Source organism: Astyanax mexicanus, chromosome 4 (assembly GCF_023375975.1).
Source record: "Astyanax mexicanus isolate ESR-SI-001 chromosome 4, AstMex3_surface, whole genome shotgun sequence".
NCBI classification, from domain to species: Eukaryota; Metazoa; Chordata; class Actinopteri; order Characiformes; family Acestrorhamphidae; genus Astyanax; species Astyanax mexicanus.
Window position 1 is genome coordinate 19554380 of NC_064411.1, and position 20448 is coordinate 19574827.

Consider the following 20448-nt stretch of genomic DNA (forward strand, 5'->3'; position numbering starts at 1 on the left):
GAACAAAACGTTGAGGAAGAACCACAACATACCTGCACATACACAACAAAAATAATCCCAGCCGATTATTAAGCATCTGCAACTGGATATACATCTATACATCTATAAAATAAGAGTAAATACAGCACATGAACACACATTTTCAGGCTCAGTCACATGTAGTGCTTTGGCGCTGAAACGGCTGTACCTCAGAGCTGATAACCCGACCGGGGCAGAAATAATTAATTATTAGGTAAAATATGCTTCAATACCCGCTAAAAATGCACAGAAGAGTGACTAAAACTGATATAAGAGCTCATTTTTCCAGTAATTTTCTCAAAAATATTTATATTTGCTTAAAACAGCACTTTTTCACGGAGCTCCTCAGCTCTGTTTACCTCCTGCGCTGCACTCAAGCTCCTCTGGAGCTACGGGGGGCGCGGAGGGACAATAAATAAATAAAAACACGCAGTTCTCTTGTTGATGCAGAGAATTGTAGTTCAAAATAGAATCACAGCAAAATAATGACCTTTTTACTGTTACAACACATCAAACAACCTCCAACAGGAGAGAAAAAGAGAAAGATCTCCATACCTTCTGCAGTTCAGCTGATCCTGCTCTTCCTCCGGCGCTCCAGCTACAGACCCCGGAAGCTCAGCCTCATCCGGGTTATGTAGAGCCCCGCCCCCTCCCCCGCTACATCACATTATACCCCATCACCGCTAGAGGGAGCCCGCGAGGGAGTCCTCAATGCATGGAGCTGAATGGAGCTAAACAGCTAAAACTCTCATTTAAAACACTGTATAACTACTTCTCTGGGGTTTTCCTTTAATTTTACAAAGTAGAACAAAGTATTTCACTAAAATAGGAAAGAAAACATGCCCCTATATTTCTATTTTCTAAAACTAATGTTTTTTATTCAGTAGATTTACTAGCATTACTGCTACTGATGCTGGAGTTACACACAGAGCTCATTTAAATGATTAAAACTCCAGTTTAAAAAGTTTTAATAATTATCTCTGCTGTGAAGAAACAGTTATAGTTGTTCTGTTTTGAGGCAATTAGTAAAATTTTTATTCTATAAAGTATCAAATGTTTATAAATTATTATTTTGCTAAAATAATTTATAAACGTTTGATACTTTTTAGAATAAAAAAATGTTTATAGGTTTTTAGACATTTCAGACTCTGTCGAGTGGCTTGAGATTCAGAGCAGATTCTGAAGTGAGTTTTTTCCACTATAGAGATTCTCTGATTGCTCCTGTACAACTCCAACAAACAGCACTTACTAATTACTATGGAAAGATCAGTGCTGTTGTGACATTGATTCTGGTATAATTATTTTTTTATCTAAATTTCATTTAAAATATTATGGTTACATTTTCTTTGCATTTACCTTCTTGATGTCCTGCAGATTCTTGAAAAGGAGATTGTACTGCAGCAGATCTTGTTTGTTGCTCACCTTGTCTAAAGTCTTACTATTTATGTATTCTGAAAGCTTTCCATAAATTGAGGTCATTCACACCTACTCCCTGTAAAATCACTCTCTGACATCACAATGGACCATCCTGATTTCTGTATAGAAGGGTACTTCACACCTGTAAAATATTCGAAATTCATATGCAGATTTCAGTATTAAACTAATTATTTGTAAAATAAAGAATGAATTGTTTAAGAGTTTATTTGTTAATAGAATGACAAAAACAACTTGGGGCATCACTTGAAGTTTACCAATAACAGTGAGGGCGAAGTCCATCTGGTACAACTTTAGCATTTATTACATACACAGTGTTGCAAATATCAGTTTTAAACGAATTCGTTGTGAAAATGGCATGAATTTATGCAGTATTTTATGAGTGATTTATCATTAATTCATGCACATAATACATCATCTGTCATTATGAATATACATGAAGTAAGCATGTCTCGTACATGTGTTAATGTATAAGTTCATGTTGTAATTAAGGGACACACAGTGACATGAGTTATTTATGATGTTGATTCAGCTCTTTATATTAGGAAATTGAGGTAAAAACCAAAGGATCCGCCAACACCTCATATAACAAAAATATTCAGCGTTAATTAAGTATCAATTCTTCATGAGTTCATGATGTTTGTGGACCTTAAAGTAAAGTGGTACAATATTCATTCTATAATACTGGTGATGGTAATGATGAAAAGACAGAGGAACCAAGCAAACATTATTTGTACATTATTGTTTTCAATGTGAACAGTAAACATGGATTAACTGGCATCTCATAGCAAAGCTTTAAATAAAAAAATATTCAAAAAATGAACCAATAATAAAAGAGTGAGCCTGTTATGGGTTGGGGTCCTGTCCAGCATGTTTCCTGCCCTTTCTGCCCATATATATATATATATATATATATATATATATATATATATATATATATATATATATATATATATATATATATATATATTTATATATATGTTTTATTTAAAGAACCGTTGAATAACTATTGTTTTAATATTTTTACAACACAGTGGCATCGCTTGCACTGCTTACATAACCCGAACACTGAACAACTGTTAACCGTTACAGGAAAAACAAAGACGCAGCTTTGTTAATTCTTCTTAGAAATGTCCAGCAAGGATCCCTCTTCTTTTTTGAGAATTGCAGTAGCAGTGGGCTCCTGTTCACAGGAAGCTCCTGCAAACTTTTTCAGGAGGTCCTTTGGTGGAAGAGTGTCTGCCTCCATCCAGAGAGAAATGACCACAGAGACCCCTCATCTTCAATGGTGACATCCCTCAGAGAGATGTCCTCTCCAGAGACAGTGGTTCAGATAGAGCTCACCTAAAGAGAGAGAGAAAGAAAAAACACTCACAAAACATGTTACCTTTTTACAGTCACAAGATTCAGCAAAATAACCTGAATATTTATTTTACACTAAAAATGTAAAAAGACCTATCTGCTTAGACAGGGATCAAACCTAGTCCTAGACTACATATTCGTTTTAATGAAAAACCTTAATTCTAAATGCTGCGTAGTCCAAGACTAGGCTTAATGTGAGGACTCGCCCAGACCACGGCCCTCCGACCACTAGGGGGAGGCCACGCTACACCTCTGGCAATAATCAGGGTCGATTGGCGACAGCTGTGTGCAAGCTTTAAAAGCTGGGCTCATATGCACCCCAGCCCAGAGTCTTAACCCTCATGTTGAGAGTGAGATCACTCCAGTTTGTTGAAAAGAAAAGAAAAGAAATTAAAAGAAAAGAACACACAGTGAAGGCTGGACCTGTTCCTCCAGAGCAGTCAACTGTGTTTCTGTTTATCTCTTCCCAGAGAAGCCTGTTGCCCTCTGTGCCTTTCCCCTTTTTTCCAGTGGTCTGTAGCCACCCTATATCTTTCTTTCCTTGCTGTCTTTTCCTCTCCACTCCCTTCTCTGAGTGAGAGAGAAAAAACAAATAAATAAATAAAAGAGAGAAATAAAAATAAATACAGGACCAGAGACGTTCTTCCTCGTATAAACCCCCACCACTCTTTACTATTTCCCAGTAGGCTGTTTACTTAGAATTTTGTTTGTTTGGACTTTCTTTGTTCTCATTTCCCACCTACTCGTCCTACTCTGTTCTAAGGGCTGCCACAGCCACACATAACATGGTGGCGCAGTGAGATTATCCGGCGCATTCAGCCCCTTTTCATGGCTCGCGGGGGTTCAAATCCCGGAGCACCACGTGATATTGTTGTTATTATTTTTTTATTTATTTTTTATTACGTTTGTTTTTCCCAGTGAAAAGCTTTGCATCTTACAGGGCAGTGACCTCTGTTGGTGGGTAAATGGTCTCCATGTCCAGCTTGACCTCAGTCCTCAGACACACTCAGTGCAGGTGGAAGAAACCTGAACCCTGTGCAAGAAGCATTTTTGGCGGTTAAGGCGGTTCTTCCTTAATAGAAGCATTTTTAACGATGTATGTCTCGCCTTCTTTAAATAACTTATTTAAAAGTGCTCTTTTAGATATAACACTACATAAAATGAGAAAACCTGGTCTAAAATAATAACAATAAAATGTTTTAAGATGTTTATTTGATTTACATTACAACTTGGATCAATCAGACACTGTTTCTTGTGCATATTATAGTGAAATCGGCAAAACTAAGGTTTTAAGCTTCCCATATAGTCACTTTTAACAGTATACAATGATGGAAAAAAATTTGAATTTCAAAACATATGCTGAAGATTTGCATACGGTTGTCAATTTAAAGTGTCCTGCTCAAGAAACACGTCACAAGCCTCTTATGAAAACACATAAAAGCCAAAGAAATATGAACTCGATACTACGACATGTTTAAGATATTTATTTTCTCATAAGTGGCAGCAATACGCTTCGGTAGTAACGGTAATTGAAATTACAATTCGGTTATCTGTATAGCTTATTAGCAACTTAGCCTAGATTATCGGCACCACTCAGGGTGCGGAACCAGAGCGTTACAGCTGTATCCTGGATTGGAGCATTTTAGTCATTCATCCAGAAAAAAAATCTGCATGTTGGGCAGATGCAGGGCAGATTACAGCAAAACTTAGGGTCAAACTTGGCGCCGTAAAAAAAAAAAAAACTTGAAAAAATAGTAACTTGTTTCTGATTCCAAATTAACAGCGTGTGTTAACAATTTAACGTTGACAGCCCTTACAATTTCAAATAAAAAATCACAGAAACAATGACCTGAGAATCTGCAGTTTACAGTGTGAACTCTTCAATCCAGGAGAGAGCAGGTCCGCTGAAAAACTTGAAGAGTTTACTTGTTTGTAGGGCTGGGGCGACGCGTCGACATAATCGACGTCATCGATTACGAAAATACATCGATTTGCATAACGTGCGTCGGCGTGTCGTAAACATGCCGGCGCCTGTGGAGAGCATTAGAGGTTAGATCGGTCCCAAAAATTCCGACTGGCTGTTTTCGGGCTGTTTGAATGAGCGAAATATGATCAGAATTATGTTAAATTACACTGTAACATAGAGGCATAGAACTATTATTTAATTAAAATGATTTTTAAGAACAGCTAAACACAGTGCTGCAGGTCAAACGCGGAGGAGTTCACGTGCGAGAGAGAGAGAGACACAGAGAGAGATTTGCTTGTTCTGGTGAGAGCTACTCACAGGTGAAGGTTCTCTTTGATCTCCTCGTGCTCATATTCTAGTCCCATACATAATTCTGCAGCTCCCTCAGTGTTTTCTGTCGTATTTTGCGGCTAACGCGAGAGCTTACAACTGACACCGCGGACCGCGAGGTGCCGCCGCGCTTGTGCCGAATCCGACTCTCTGCTGAATCTGACTCCCGCTTCGCGGACAGAATCGGCACAACACCCCCGCTGTAGAACTGCGGTAGTGAAAACAGCGCTTATAAATAAATAAGTTTAGTTTCACTTTCAGTTTTCGTTATTTTTTTTTATAAAAATATATTTAAAAAACAGACGCCTACATCTCGGACTATTTTCTGGAGCCCGGGTCGGATTTCAGGTCGGGCCTCGGGTCATGTCGGGTTCAGACCAGAGAATCTAAGCTCTAGAGAGCATGGACTCCGGAGAGCAATCTCCAGCTACAAAAAAACGCCAGCGGGCATCTAAAGTTTGGGAGCATTTCACGCAAAAGGGCAACAATGTGGTCCTCTGCCATATGTGCAAAAGGAGCACTTGACGCGCAAACATCCAGGAGCACTATGTCAACAGGGTCACACAGTAAGTTACCGTTTACATCAGGGTCTCCGCGGGTGTCCTTAAAAAGACTTAAGGCTGTCTACCAAAGGTTTTAAACCTGCCACAGGCAGAAATTATACATTTTTGGTTTATATTTGTGCATGGCATTTCACAGTTTCCAGAAACAGTAGCATTATTCATAAGTTCAGGTGTTTAGCTAAGCTAGCTGCCTTAAGTTATTTTAGCTAGCGCCGTCGGCGCTGCGGTGTTACACCATTTTCTGTCACCGTCGGAATTTTGTGACCAGTGCTCACGGTTATGAGCGTTCATTGGCAAAACGGAAGCTTTCTATACCTACACCTTACCCTCAACCCTAAACTTAACCGTTTTGGCCAGTCGGGGTAAACATTAGAAACGAACACGTTTCGAATCGGCCAGTGCACCGGTCTGCTGAGAACTACTTGCCAGTGGTCACAAAATCTAGCGGTCACAGAAAACAGTGCAACACACGGTTGTGGTGTATGGGAGCTTATACATTTTTAGCGTTATAGATCTAAACAACGTGTTGTACATGTAAGTGATTATAAGTGTGGGGTTTGGTTTAGTAGGCTTGTGTTGTTGTTGTTGTTATTATATATAAATATAGTAATTTATCGTTTGCTTTAAAACGTAAAATAATAATTATTTAAATATGTTTCTCAATAAATAGATTAGTCGACTAATCGAAAAAATAATCGTTAGAATAATCGTTTAAAAAATAATCGTTAGGGACAGCCCTACTTGTTTGTTGTTCAGTGGATTGTTCTTTTGGATTTTTTCTGTTGAAAAATGCATATAAAGCAGCAAGAAACTCCTGAACGCTCAGATGTACAAAGCTGAAGACCTTCCCCAGGTGCAGCTCAAGTTCCTCTCTGAAGATCTGGGTACACATTCCTGAGTACACTGACACTTCTCTAATATCAGTGCCACTCTCTTTAAGATCTTCCTCATAGAAGATCAGGTTTCCTTTCTCCAGCTGCTGGAATGCCAGGTTCCCCATAGCCATGATACTTGTTATAGTCTGCTGAGGATCAATGTGAACCCTTTGGGATTACTTGGATTTCTGCATGAATTGGTCATTAAATGTCTTCATCTGTCACAACAATAGACAAACACAGTCTAATACACACAAAAAATATGTTTTAATGGTTTTATTATATACAACATGTAAACATTCACAGTGAAGGGTGGTATGTGAACCCTTATGACTTTTCTAAGAGCTAATTGGAGCCAGGAGTCAGCCAACCTGGAGTCCAATCAATGTGATGAGATTGGATGTGTTGGTTAAAGCTGCCCTTCTTGACAGCCCTTAAAATTTCAAATTAAAAATCACAGAAACACTGACCTGAGAATCTGCAGTTTACAGTGTGAACTCTTCAATCCAGGAGAGAGCAGGTCCGCTTTCTATAGTCTGAACTGAGACTGGCTCCGGAGCGTTACAACTGGACACCGTACACCAGTCTTCTCTGTTACTGTCTTGTCTGTGTTGCAGTGTTCTTGTCATTCAGCCAGAAAACAATGGATGGGGGTGGGGCAAATTACAGTGGAAGTTGGGGTCAAACTTGGTGGTGTAATTTGCGTAAAAAATAATAATGTTGACACCTTTAATATTTCACAATTTTCATCTCTCTGTATTATACTACTTCTTAAATCCCTACTCATTACATTCACAATGACTGTTGAGAGTACATATTGTAAATTCAGGGGTGCCAATAAGTCAATTGTGATTTTATTAGGATCAGACAGACATGGATAAAAGAAAGGAAATGTGCATAAAAGTACAATTACTGTGGAAAAAAAACCCACTGACATTAACCCTTAAATACAGGTATTACTTCATGTTAGAATGCCTGGGGCCTCATGTACTAAGACTTGCGTGGACTTCCTACTAAAATGTTCCGTACGCTCAGATCTGAAAAGTTCCGTACGCACAAAAAAATCCGGATTTATCAAACCGTGCGTAGGCAGAATTCCACGTACTTTCTCTTAGTACATCACAATCAACTTGAAATCGAGCGCAAATGCACGAAAGCATCACACTTGCCACGACTCCTCCCTCAATTACGCAGAGTATAATGTTATATTATTATTATTATTATTATTATTATTATTATTATTAATAATAATAATAATAATAATAATATTATATACGCATAGCGTATAATTACCCATGTTTTAAGTTTTATTATTCTAAGATAAATGCTTTCATTTAAATGCTTTAAATGAGTTGCCTACCAAAAAGACACACGTCACGCACTTAGCTTGTTTTCTTATGCTCTTGGAAATCTAAAACTGCTTATAAGCCAGTCATCATCATGGGCCAAAAAAACATAATGGTCACGGAAAATGCGCGCTCAATGAATTCGGCCATTAGCAGTATTTTCCAGTAATGCCAACGCTGCATCTCCAACAACTCCAGCGCAAACCTGATCTAGGCTAAGTGGAAACACGTTAAACGATTATTTCTGTAAGACAATGAAACTGTCTGATTAATTTACTTTATTTTACCCAATAATGCTTACTTCAATGTGTGCATAAAGGATATCTTAAAAGTTGTAATTTCAATGCATCGCCTCTAAGTGTCGCCAAATGACAAAAACACAATACATACGCACAAAAAAAAGGCGTACGCCCAAAACAAAACTTCCGTGGGGGAACGCACTTTCACACGTTCAAGTCAAATTTAGTACATCAGACCGTGAGCGTGAAATATGGCGTACGCAATGTTTTTGTGCGTACGCACCTTTAGTACATGAGGCCCCTGGTGTTGTTATTTCTTCTTGGGCCTGATTATGCAGTTTTCTTTTGTATTTATTCTGTAGATGCAGTACCATGACAAATTAAAAGGCATGGAAAAGTCTGAGCAGGGAAAGATTTTTGGGCTCCTCCCTTTTGCCAACCTGGAAAAAATATCCTGCGGAGACCAGCCTTGCACATTCTTCTGTGTAAGTTAGTTTCTTAAGTTAATTGTGTTTTAATTTGTTGTCTTGTTTGTTATTTTGGTCTGTGATAACCTGAAACACTGACCTGAGAATCTGCAGTTTACACTGTGAACTCTTCAGTCCAGCAGAGAGCAGCCCCACTCCTGAGTCCTGCAGGTCATTGTTACTGAGGTCCAGGGGCCTCATGTACTAAGACTTGCGTGGACTTCCTACTTAAATGTTCCGTACGCTCAGACCTGAAAAGTTCCATACGCACAAAAAAATTCGGATTTATCAAACCGTGCGTAGACAGAATCCCACGTACTTTCTCTTAGTACATCACAATCAACTTTAAATCAAGCGCAAATGCACGAAAACAACACCCCTGCCATGACTCCTCCCTCAATTACGCAGAGTATAAAGTTAGAATAATAATAATAATAAAAAAATTATAATAAAAATTATTATTATTATATTATTATTAATATGTTATACGTGTAGCGTTTAATTACCCATGTTTTAAATTGTATTATTCTAAGAGGGATAATAAATGATTTCATTTAAATGCTTTAAATGAGTTGCTTACCAAGAAGCCACACATCACACATTCAGCTTGTTTTCTTATCCTCCTATGCTCTTGAAAATCTAAAACGGTTTATAAGTCAGTCATCATCATGGGCCAAAAAAACATAATGGTCACAGAAAATGCGCTCTCAATGAATTTGGCCATTAGCAATATTTTCCAATAATGCCAACGTTGCCAACTCCAACAACTCCAGCGCAAACTTTTATGCATGTTTATATAATCTAGGCTAAGTGGAAACACTTTAAACGATTATTTATGCAAGCCAATGAAATTGTCTGATTTATTAACTTTATTTTACCCAGTAATGCTTTACTACAATGTGTGCATAAAGGATATCTAAATAGTTGTAATTTCAATGCATCGCCTCTAAGTGTCGCCAAATGACAAAAACACAATATATACGCACAAAAAAGGCGTACGCCCGAAACAAAAGTTCCGTGGGGGAACGCACTTTCTCACGTTCAAGTTAAATTTAGTACATCTGACCGTGAGCGTGAAATATGGCGTACGCAATATTTTTGTGCGTATGCACCTTTAGTACATGAGGCCCCAGCTCTTTCAGGGGGGAGATTTCCAGGTTTAAAAACAGATTCCAGATTTTCACACTTTACTCCAAGATTACGTGAAGCTAGTCTGAAAAATAAGAATAAACGAATGATTTTACAATAAACTCAAATAAGAATATTAGAATGGATTGACAAAAATAGAAAACAGAATTAAAGTGTGAAATTTATTGTCTGGTAAAAGAACTGATATTTCTTTATACTGAAATAGTTAACATGCAGAAAGCTCCACTTTACTGTGATCAGTGTGGGCATGCAGCTCACCAAAAGCTCTGGGACAGATTATAATGAGTTAAAATAGACTAAGTAAATGTTTAACTAATCAGAAAGAGCATGGCTTTTTGGAGACTGTGAATTTATTCTATTTTCCCAGTTAAGCTCTGGAAAAAAAGACACATTTGCTCACATATATTTTAGAAATAAATACATACACTTGAAATGTATGTTCTATATGAAATTTCCACTAAAATAAGAAAGAAAACATACCTCTATATTTCTAAAACTAATGTTTTTATTCAGTAGATTTAATAGCATTACTGCTACTGATGCTGGAGTTACACACAGAGCTTGTTTAAAATGATTAAAACTGCAGTTTATAAGCTTTAATAATTATCTCTGCAGTGATGAAACAGTTCTAGTTGTTCTGTTTTGGGGAAATTAATAAAATTTTCATTCTATAATGTATCAAACATTTATTTTTATGTTGTTTTTTTAACATTATTAATGTTTTATACTTTTTAGAATAAAAAATGTTTGTTTTTATACATTTCAGACTCTGTCGAGTGGCTTGAGATTCAGAGCAGATCCTGAACGGAGTTTTTTCCTCTATAGAGATTCTCTGATTGCTCCTTGCTTCTCTACAACTCAACAAATAGCACTTACTAATAATTACTATGGAAAGGTCAGTGACGTTGTAAGAGTACCTATTGTGACATTGATTCCAGTAGACATTTTTTTAAATCTAAATTTCATTTACATTTTCGTTGCATTTACCTTTTTGATGTCCTGCAGATTTTAACAAAACGAGATCTTTTGCCTAATTTTAACTCACTTGATGAATATTCTACAATCTTCAATAAATGTGCCTGTTTTAGGCACTGATCATGTTTAACAGCCTCTGCTCAACATTGATAACAGGTGAAAGACATTTAAGAATCTCAAGGGCGTAGGAGCGGGCTTGATATTGGGGGGGGACACATTTGCCAATATGAACCCAAGCCCACCCTACAGTTTCCTAGAACAACATTTGTGGAAATTACTAATTAATGACTAATTAAAAGTACATTATTATTATGAGGTGATTTTACAACCTAAACATGTTACTCCACGTTACAGTTACTGTTAAAAATTATGCATACAATGTCTGAATTATATACATATGACAAAAATGATCAGTTATCACCTAATATTTATAATAATAGATTTGTTTATTGTTTTTTATTATTATTCTTATTACTATGAATTGGCATTATAATTCTGTCATATATTTACATTTTCTCCTGCGCTTTTTTTTCTACTAAGAGCTCTTCATAAGATGTTGTCCTTTTATGTAAAAGAATGTAACTTTACGTTTTATAGAGATTTTTATACACGTCAGGACATGTGGTCTTACTGTGAACTACAAATGAACAGAAGTCAGGTTACAGCACTGTTTCTCAGCCCTGTTCTTACATATTCTACTGCATATTAACACTGTTCTGCATATTCTAGAGCTTCCTCTGCTTTAAAGGCATTTAATAAAGTAAGTGGTGGTATGATGTGTCTAATACACTGCTGGATATACATAATGATTGATTTAGGGTCTAGAGGGAGCTAAGGGATTTGAACAGGTAAACTCAATAAAGAAATGTTTATTAGCTGATCAGTTAAATCCGCTGGAAAACACACAATTTAATTTTAAGGGCAGTGCTCAGGGTTAAGAAACTGCTTTAAACTACTAACATAAAGTACTGTACTACATTCTGGCTATCCACTACATCCAGCTTATAGATAACTAGTTAGCTAAATGTATTTTCGTTCATTATAGCTTAGAGTCCTGTAATCCTAAATTAATAGTGAAATAGTGATTATCTGATCAGGTACAGGTCAAGTTGAACATTACATATATAGCTGTTTTTTTCTTTAACCTTGACTCCCAATCTAGCTAATTCCAAAGTTTAAGTAACTCACTAACACAGCTGCAGTTTATTAATCACAGTGGGTTTTGATCTGTGTGCTGATTCAAAGACGTGTGTTTTTAACCAGCTATCAGAAACATATCATCACAGTTGAAGTGGTTAGCCTACCGTTACCTTTCTTTTAGAAAAATCTCTGTATATCCAGATCTGTTTTAAGATCAGCTGAAGCGGCTGCATGTCCCGATCTCGCTGCTAAATCTCACAGTGAGGGGGAGGGGCTTCCCCAACAGCACACTGCCGCCACGTGCCGCAAAACCAGCAAGCTGATTGGCTGTTTCTACTGAGAGGCGGGACTTAATACCTGAACCGGCTCTGTGATTGGTCCGGTCTGTCTCCTCATAAAAAGTACAGCTGATCTGAGTGAAACGATATCGTTTTTGGGGGGGACAAAACCACCTGTTTCTAATATTGGGTGAGACATGCCCCCCCCATCCCCCCGGTTCCTACGCCAATGGATATATAATAGAAAAGACAAAGTATTTCATCGAGTCAACACATATTGTATTAAAATCTTGATAGATCAACACATTCACAACCCAGAGAGAAAGAAAGAGAGAGAGAGAAAGAGAAAAAGAGAGAAATAAACTAAAGCCAGTCGAGGAAGAGAGAGAACCCTTCAGACTTTATCCAAGCAGTTATACATTTATGCAATTGACATGTGATTGGACAGAATTGATCAATATGATTACGTCTGGAGACTCCAGTTAACAGCTTGTTGTCCAGTTTAAATGACCTTCTCACTGGACCCTCTGCAGTTTGCGCATCATCCGAACAGATCAACAGATGATGCCATGTCTACTGCGCTCCACCTGGCTCTCACCCACCTGGACAACAAAGACTGCTATGTTCGATTGCTGTTCATCGACTTCAGTTCAGCATTCAACACCATCATCCCTCAGCACCTGATCGGAAAACTGAGCTTGCTGGGCCTGAGCTCCTCTCTCTGTAAATGGGTTTTGGACTTCCTGACTGAGAAACCACAATCAGTCAGGATTGGAAACAGCACCTGTGCCCCCCAGGGCTGTGTGCTTAGCCCACTGCTGTTCACTCTGCTGACTCATGAATGTACTGCATACTACAGCTCGAACCACATCGTCAAGTTCGCTGATGACACAACTGTAGTTGGCCTCGTCAGCAAGAACGACGAGTCAGACATTCAGAGAGGAGGTGCAGTGGCTGATAGACTGGTGCAGAACCAACAACCTGTCTCTAGAGGAGATAAACTCTAGTCTGTGCAGTCGAAGCAGTCCTGCAGCACAGCATCTCCGTCACTGGGCCACACAGTAATGGTCTTTTGTGTGGGTTTGGAGCGTCGCAGCAGGGGATGGTATGTGGGGACCAGCATGATAGACATGTGGTCAGAGAGCACGGAGGAGCTGTAGTCTTTCCAGTGAAGCTCATGTATTATTGTCCATAGTTGCTGTTTTACTGACCAAACTGTCCTTAATCCTCAAAAGTTCAGTTCTGCTATAACTCTCACGCGTGGGGCACGTGAAGTTGGGTTCAGAACCGGCATAAAAACAGCTCAAAATAGGGTGTTCGCTAGGAGCGTGAGAGGCCGCTGCACTACTGCGCGCCGCCATCTTTTCATTCATTTGGTCAGTAAAATTGCAAATGCTGTGCTTGGATATTTAGCAAGGCTAGCTACTAATAATAATGGTCAATATCTCAAATGTAGAATTTGGTAATTAAGTGTAGTTGGTGAATGACTATGCTTTTCAAAAAAAATGAAACAACACAACCCACAAGCATTCACAATAAAAAAAAAAAAACTTTATAAACATATGAATACAAGTTAAACACATGTTACTCTACATTTGGAAGTAATTGTATATTTAACCCTTTTAAACCTGAACCATTAAAAAATATATCTCTGAATTTCAATCTGAAAGTGACTATTATGTTTCACTTCAACACAAATGCATTTCACACTGGATTTCTCCGTTGGGTGCCTTTGAGTATTTAACAAATAACAACATAAGACAATTTCAGGCCAATAGGTTTCATGTCAAACATATGTTGAGAAAACACAATGAGATTACAGATCTGCAATATAAAAGCCATTTATTAAAACACACAGATGAGTAAATATAGAGGTGAAGCAATACAAAGATAATAGTTTGTAGTAGATAAAAACAATTAAAAACTACTTGATTTGGATATTCTTAGTAAATTTGTAGATTAAAAAACCTTAAGCAAGATATAATATTCAATAAGAAAAAGATAAGCGAGTATAAAACTTGAGTAATACAACAACCAAATATCCATCTATATCCTTCTATGGTAACAGATTTTTAATCGGACTGAACCATAGACAAATGAGAACACCATCAAAGGGAGTGAATGAGCCCACAACCTCACTGCACTACACAAGCCTGGAGGGGGTTGATTTCAGTATGGGAACTACGGCTGACCGTTTTATTTAACCTCTGGAAAGGATTTTGTTGGCCTCTCTGCGGGGTCTGGATGCTCCTCCAGTCAACACGGCAGTACCCAGCACAGTGTCGTCTCTCTGTGGCTCTGGGTCTCACTTTTGGGAGCTCTCAGTGTCCATCACTCAAACCCAAAATACCTCTCCTTCTTCAGAACTGAACTCTGTCTCACAAAGAATGTCCTGGAATATTAAACATACGAGAAAACACAACATGGAATTCAATAAACATCATCCCTGGATAAGATTCATTTTGCTGAACCTGTAAAATCCATGATTAAATTTAGTTCATGTTTGTTTTTGGTGGACATGTCCCAAGTGACAGAGTGAAACATTTGTGTAGGATAAGGTGTTCAGTCTGAAAGATTTACGATTTGCACTTTTAATTGCTGTGGGACAAATGTGCCATAGTTTTCTCTCCTGTGTGAATTCGCTGGTGTCGTTTGAGATTACTCTGTGTAGTGAAACTCTTCCCACAGTCTGAGCAGTGATACGGTTTCTCTCCTGTGTGAATGCGCTGGTGTGTTTTGAAATGACTCTGTTGATTAAAACTCTTCCCACAGTCTGAGCAGTCATACGGTTTTTCTCCTGTGTGAATGCGCTGGTGATTTTTGAGTTTACTCTGTGTAGTAAAACTCTTCCCACAGTCTGAGCAGTAATACGGTTTCTCTCCTGTGTGAATGCGCTGGTGATTTTTGAGTTTACTCTGATGATTAAAATTCCTCCCACAGTCTGAGCAGTAATACGGTTTCTCTCCTGTGTGAATGCGCTGATGTATTTGGAAAGTACTCTGTTGATTAAAACTTTTCCCACAGTCTGAGCAGTAATACGGTTTCTCTCCTGTGTGAATGCGCTGATGCAGTTTTAGTCGAATCTGTTGAGTAAAACTCATACCACAGTCTGAGCAGTAATACGGTTTCTCTCCTGTGTGAATGCGCTGGTGTTTTTTGAGATTACTCTGTTGAGTAAAACTCATACCACACTCGGAGCAGTGATACGGTTTCTCTCCTGTGTGAATGCGCTGATGCAGTTTTAGAGTCCCCAGTCTATTAAAACTCTTCCCACAGTCTGTGCAGTAATACGGTTTCTCTCCTGTGTGAATGCGCTGGTGTCGTTTGAGAGTACTCTGTTCAATAAATCTCTTCCCACAGTCTGAGCAGTGATATGTTTTTTCTCCTGTGTGAATGCGCTGGTGTATTTGGAGATGACTGCCTTGATTAAAACTCTTCCCACAGTCTGAGCAGTGATACGGTTTCTCTCCTGTGTGAATGCGTTGGTGTTTTTTTAGATTACTCTGTTGAGTAAAACTCTTCCCACAGTCTGAGCAGTAATACGGTTTCTCTCCTGTGTGAATGTGCTGGTGTGTTTTGAAATGACTCTGTTGAGTAAAACTCTTTCCACAGTCTGAGCAGTGATACGGTTTCTCTCCTGTGTGAATGCGCTGGTGTTTTTTGAGTTCACTCTGTTTAGTAAAACTCTTGACAGAGTGCTGATGTTTCTCCATGTCGGGACTTGGCTTTATTTGTCTGTTAAATGTATCAAACAATTTCTGCGTGTTCTGGAGATTCTTCAGGACAGCTTGTGCTTCACCTCTTTCAGCAGTTTAACATGGCTCTTTGATAAATATCCTGTTTGTTGGTGATGAATTTTAGGAGAACATTTTCATTTCTGAAAAACACAAAGAAAAATGCCATTGAATAATAAAAAGCAGGTCAATAAACTGAAGAGAACTGCCTAAATCAGTTACACTATACAGACAAAACTACTGGGACATCTTCATATTACCATAAAATGGGGGGTGCTGGTGGTCCTCTAGCCACCTGTTTAGTGCCTTTATAAGGACTGCCCACTGTTCAGACAGTCTTGATTCTGTTCTGGTCTCACTAGAAACTGAGAACTTAAAGAAATAAATAAAGAAATAAATAGTGATGTTACCCCTAAATCTTAAGCTTTGAGGCATGTGTTACAACCCTATAGGTCATAATTGCTGATTATTGTTTTTTTTCTTTCTGTTTGAGTGTGCCTTCCTACTGCAGGTTACTGCGTGATGTCATTTAACCAAACTGGTTGGTCACCACGAGGGGGAACCAACCATAAAAGGGAACAGGAACAGGAAGTGCGAGGGTGGTGCTTGGCTTCCAACATGGCTCCTGTGTGTTCCTGGTTCCCTGCTGCATGGTCTATGCAAAGTTTGTAGCCGGTTAAAGTGTTAGAACTAAGCTGATGGTAAAATCATGTTCTTTGGTTCTTTGGTCTGGTCTCTCTGTGGGGAGAAAATAAGCTTATTCTTACAAGTTCTCCCAGTGGGAGAAAGAGTTTATTTTTCTATGCTTTCTCTTGGTTTGTTTAATTAGGGAGTTAGGTTAGAGATTTGTATTTCATTTTCTTTTCTTCGTTAGGTAAGTTAGTTTTCTTAATCTTTAAATTAGTTTTGTTTTGTTTATTATTTTTTATTTCATCCCTAATTGTTGCCTCCCCTTTGACCTAAGCCTTGTATTCTTTACAATTTGTTAAATAAACTAAACATTTTGACTAACAGGAGTATGTGTGGTTGGGGAACCAGGAGGGCATGGGGGCCTCTTTTTTCTATGTTACGGGCTGACCTAGACCAGGTCGTAACACATGTGCCGAAAAAACAACACGCATTACATTGAATCACAGTGCCGATGCTTGATTCGTTCTACATTGATCACGTGACCAATGCTGTCCAAAGCCTTTTCCTTTACACTAATTTCCCATACATATTAACCAAACCTGATTTTTTTTTTACAACTCCTGATAACAGTTCATTATTTTCCACCACATTAGGTTCAGGCTAACAGTGATGGGCACTCCTGAGTTCAAGACATGTTTTTTTTTTTTTTTTTTTTGGTATATGAAGATCAAAATCCTTTAAATATAAAAAACACAAATGAAAATTTGGTGAGAAATGTAAATGTTATTGTGATTTTTACCCAGAGAAACAGCTCCACATCAATGGCTTAACTGATTTGTTTACTAAGTCAATATAGTGGACACGGTGGCATATCACAGCATCGGTTTGAAGCCCAATTCATCAGCAGAGCCAGAGAGCAGCATAAGCTCTACACCAGCAGATTCAGAGCAGCAGCTCCAAGACCTGCTGCAGTTTTACAGAAGCTAATGTTACCCACAATTTTATCAACCAGCTATCTGAACAAAATGTATCTTGTTTTTAGTCATTGTCCATTAGCTCACTCTAGCTTATGAATTAACATTTTCCCTGAAGTTTCCATTCCACCTTAAATATCATCACTTCTTATCAGTTGTTGTGGAAATGTAGCTATACGTTTAGTGAATAATAACTTTAACATTTCACATATAGTGTTTTTCTTTTTTCTGAGCACGTAATATTAAAAGCAGTGAACCCTCTCTCATGTTTTTACTTTCTACAAATGAGATCATGTTATGTTCTCCCTCTTCAGAACAAAGTAAAAAGCCTGTGTGTAAAAAGCCTGTGAGAAAAAAAAAGTATTTGTGTAAAAAGTCTGATTTGTCTTCAGATGGGAAGAGTCAGACTTTAGTCTGTTAAAAGAACTGTAGTCATGTAGTTGTACGGACAGCATAACACAGACTACACTGCTCAACATCACCAGACTGAGAGAGTTTTCACCTGTTTGAATACTTTGATTTGATTTGAAGATATTTAGATACTTTGAATGATCCTCTGTGAACAAGAAGAATAATCCAAATCGTGATCTGACCGTACAGCCAGTGTCATATCTCTGATAGTCCCCTCACATTCTGTGCTGCTGTGCTGTGAGGTCAGTTCAGTGTGCTGTAGCATTAGCTTAACACTAGAAATATTCTAATTACGACACTTAAACGATCTCGTAATTCAGAGGATCCATTGATGTTCAGAAGGAAAATGTGCACAGATTTAAACGTGCAGAATCCTAAACGTGAATTTAGCACAAAATGTGATAGAGGTGAGTTTTTGAAAAGCCCGTTCATTTTTGCCATTTACAAAAACAGTTCAGACATGGAACCCCAAATATGGAAATAAACAATGTCACGACTTCAAAATGGCACAACTAAAAAGGCCTATAGGCTCTTTTTACACGGCTGCCATTTCTAATTGAAAGTGAGCCTGTGATGGGAGGAGGTAGAAGTAAGTCCACACTCAACAATGGTGTGGAGCACATATCTTCAGCTCTTACCACATTTAACCACAAACGATCTAGAAAAAAAGGGTTGAAGAGGGATGTTTATTAACAAGAGCAGTTTTGTTAAAAGGATACAGCAACTGTATAGAGGGGTACATCACTAATATCGAGTGTTAAGGTTTTAGCCATCATTAGCTTAGCTCGCTAATGCTAGCTAGCTGGGGCTAGCCCGACTCTCCAAGCCCGGTGACCAGTGCTGCTAACCCGACTCTAAAAAGCCTGGTGAACATTATGTAACTATATAAATATATAATTCTGGAAACATTAGTTCTTTAAAAAAATTATAAAGCATTAGCAGCACTTTTGATAAGTAATAACTAGCTAATCTAGCTTAAATTTATAAGTTATAACTAGTTAACCTAGCTTTAAATTATAAGTTATAACTAGGTAACCTAGATTTAATTTATAAGTTATAACTAGGTAACCTAGCTTTAATTTATTAGTTATAACTAGGTAACCTAGCTTTAATTTATAAGTTATAACTAGGTAACCTAGCTTTAATTTATAAGTTATAACTAGTTAACCTAGCTTTAATTTACAAGTTATAACTAGTTAACCTAGCTTTAATTTACAAGTTATAACTAGTTAACCTAGCTTTACTTTATTAGTTATAACTAGGTAACCTAGCTTTAATTTATTGGTTATAACTAGCTAACCTAGCTTTAATTTATTAGTTATAACTAACTAACCTAGCTTTAATTTATTGGTTATAACTAGCTAACCTAGCTTTAATTTATTGGTTATAACTAGCTAACCTGCAGCATTAGCAGCACTGTTCACCGGGCTTGGAGAGTCGGGCTATCTCTATACAGTTACTGTATCCTTTTAACTATAAAATATGAAACAGAAGTAAACACAGCACATGAACACACATTTTCAGGCTCAGTCACATGTAGTGCTTTGGTGCTGAAACGGCTGTACCTCAGAGCTGATAACCCGACCGGGGCAGAAATAATTAATTATTAGGCAAAATATGCTTCAATACCCGCTAAAAATGCACAGAAGAGTGACTAGAACTGATATAAGAGCTAATTTTCCCAGTAACTTTTCTCAAAAATACTTATATTTGCTTAAAACAGCACTTTTTCACGGAGCTCCTCAGCTCTGTTTACCTCCTGCGCTGCATTCAAGCTCCTCTGGAGCTACAGGGGGCGCGGAGGGATAAATAATAATTAAAAACACGCAGTTCTCATGTTGATGCAGGGAATTGTAGTTCAAAATAGAATCACAGAACAATAATGACCTTTATACTGTTACAACACATCAAACAACCTCCAACAAGAGAGAGAGAAACTTCTCCATACCTTCTGTAGTTCAGCTGATCCTGCTCTTCCTCCGGCGCTCCAGCTACAGACCCCCCAGCTCAGCCTCATCCGGGTTATGTAGAGCCCCGCCCCCTCCCCCGCTATATCACATTATACCCCATCACCGCTAGAGGGAGCCCGCGAGGGAGTCCTCAATGCATGGAGCTGAATGGAGCTAAACAGCTAAAACTCTCATTTAAAACACTGTATAACTACTTCTCTGGAGTTTTCCTTTCATTTTACAAAGTAGAACAAAGTATTTCACTAAAATAGGAAAGAAAACGTACTTCTATATTTCCATTTTCTAAAACTAAAGTTTTTATTCAGTAGATTTACTCGCATTACTGCTACTGATGCTGGAGTTACACACAGAGCTGCAGTTTAAAAGCTTTAATAATTATCTCTGCGATGACAAAATAGTTATAGTTGTTCTGTTTTGAGGAAATGATTAAATGTTTTATTCTAAAAAGTATCAAACATTTATAAATTGTTATTCTGCTAAAAGTAATAATTTATAAATGTTTGATACTTTATAGAATAAAAAATGTTTATATGTTTTATACATTTCAGACTCTGTTGAGAGGCTTGAGATTCAGAGAGTTTTTTCCT

At 37.9% G+C, this 20448-nt stretch overlaps 6 protein-coding genes across 17 annotated transcripts in view; 3 read left to right on the top strand and 3 right to left on the bottom strand.

The window, feature by feature from the left end:
* LOC125801236 (zinc finger protein 271-like) overlaps positions 1–20448 on the top strand; it is a 356087-nt gene that overhangs the window by 299899 nt on the left and 35740 nt on the right. The gene's annotated exons all lie outside the window — the stretch shown is intronic.
* The window catches only part of LOC125801530 (gastrula zinc finger protein XlCGF49.1-like), a 207174-nt gene that overhangs the window by 161842 nt on the left and 24884 nt on the right, over positions 1–20448 (bottom strand). The window lies entirely within an intron of this gene.
* LOC125801145 (zinc finger protein 850-like) overlaps positions 1–20448 on the top strand; it is a 503810-nt gene that overhangs the window by 84532 nt on the left and 398830 nt on the right. The gene's annotated exons all lie outside the window — the stretch shown is intronic.
* LOC125801185 (zinc finger protein 271-like) overlaps positions 1–20448 on the top strand; it is a 253538-nt gene that overhangs the window by 76287 nt on the left and 156803 nt on the right. The window lies entirely within an intron of this gene.
* The window catches only part of LOC111188305 (zinc finger protein 239-like), a 192080-nt gene that overhangs the window by 37332 nt on the left and 134300 nt on the right, over positions 1–20448 (bottom strand). The window contains exon 1 of one of the 2 annotated variants that reach the window (XM_049478177.1): positions 19840–19873. The exons of the other annotated variant lie outside the window; for it this stretch is intronic. The gene's annotated coding sequence lies outside the window, so the exon portion shown is untranslated. Of the gene's footprint in view, positions 1–19839; positions 19874–20448 lie in introns of those variants that run through there. 2 annotated transcript variants of the gene reach the window in all.
* The window catches only part of LOC125801182 (zinc finger protein 585A-like), a 243056-nt gene that overhangs the window by 5410 nt on the left and 217198 nt on the right, over positions 1–20448 (bottom strand). The window contains exon 1 of one of the 6 annotated variants that reach the window (XM_049477482.1): positions 19840–19902. The exons of 3 other annotated variants lie outside the window; for them this stretch is intronic. The gene's annotated coding sequence lies outside the window, so the exon portion shown is untranslated. Of the gene's footprint in view, positions 1–32; positions 479–573; positions 625–19839; positions 19903–20448 lie in introns of those variants that run through there. 2 more of the 6 variants (XM_049477484.1, XM_049477488.1) reach the window with 2 other exon arrangements.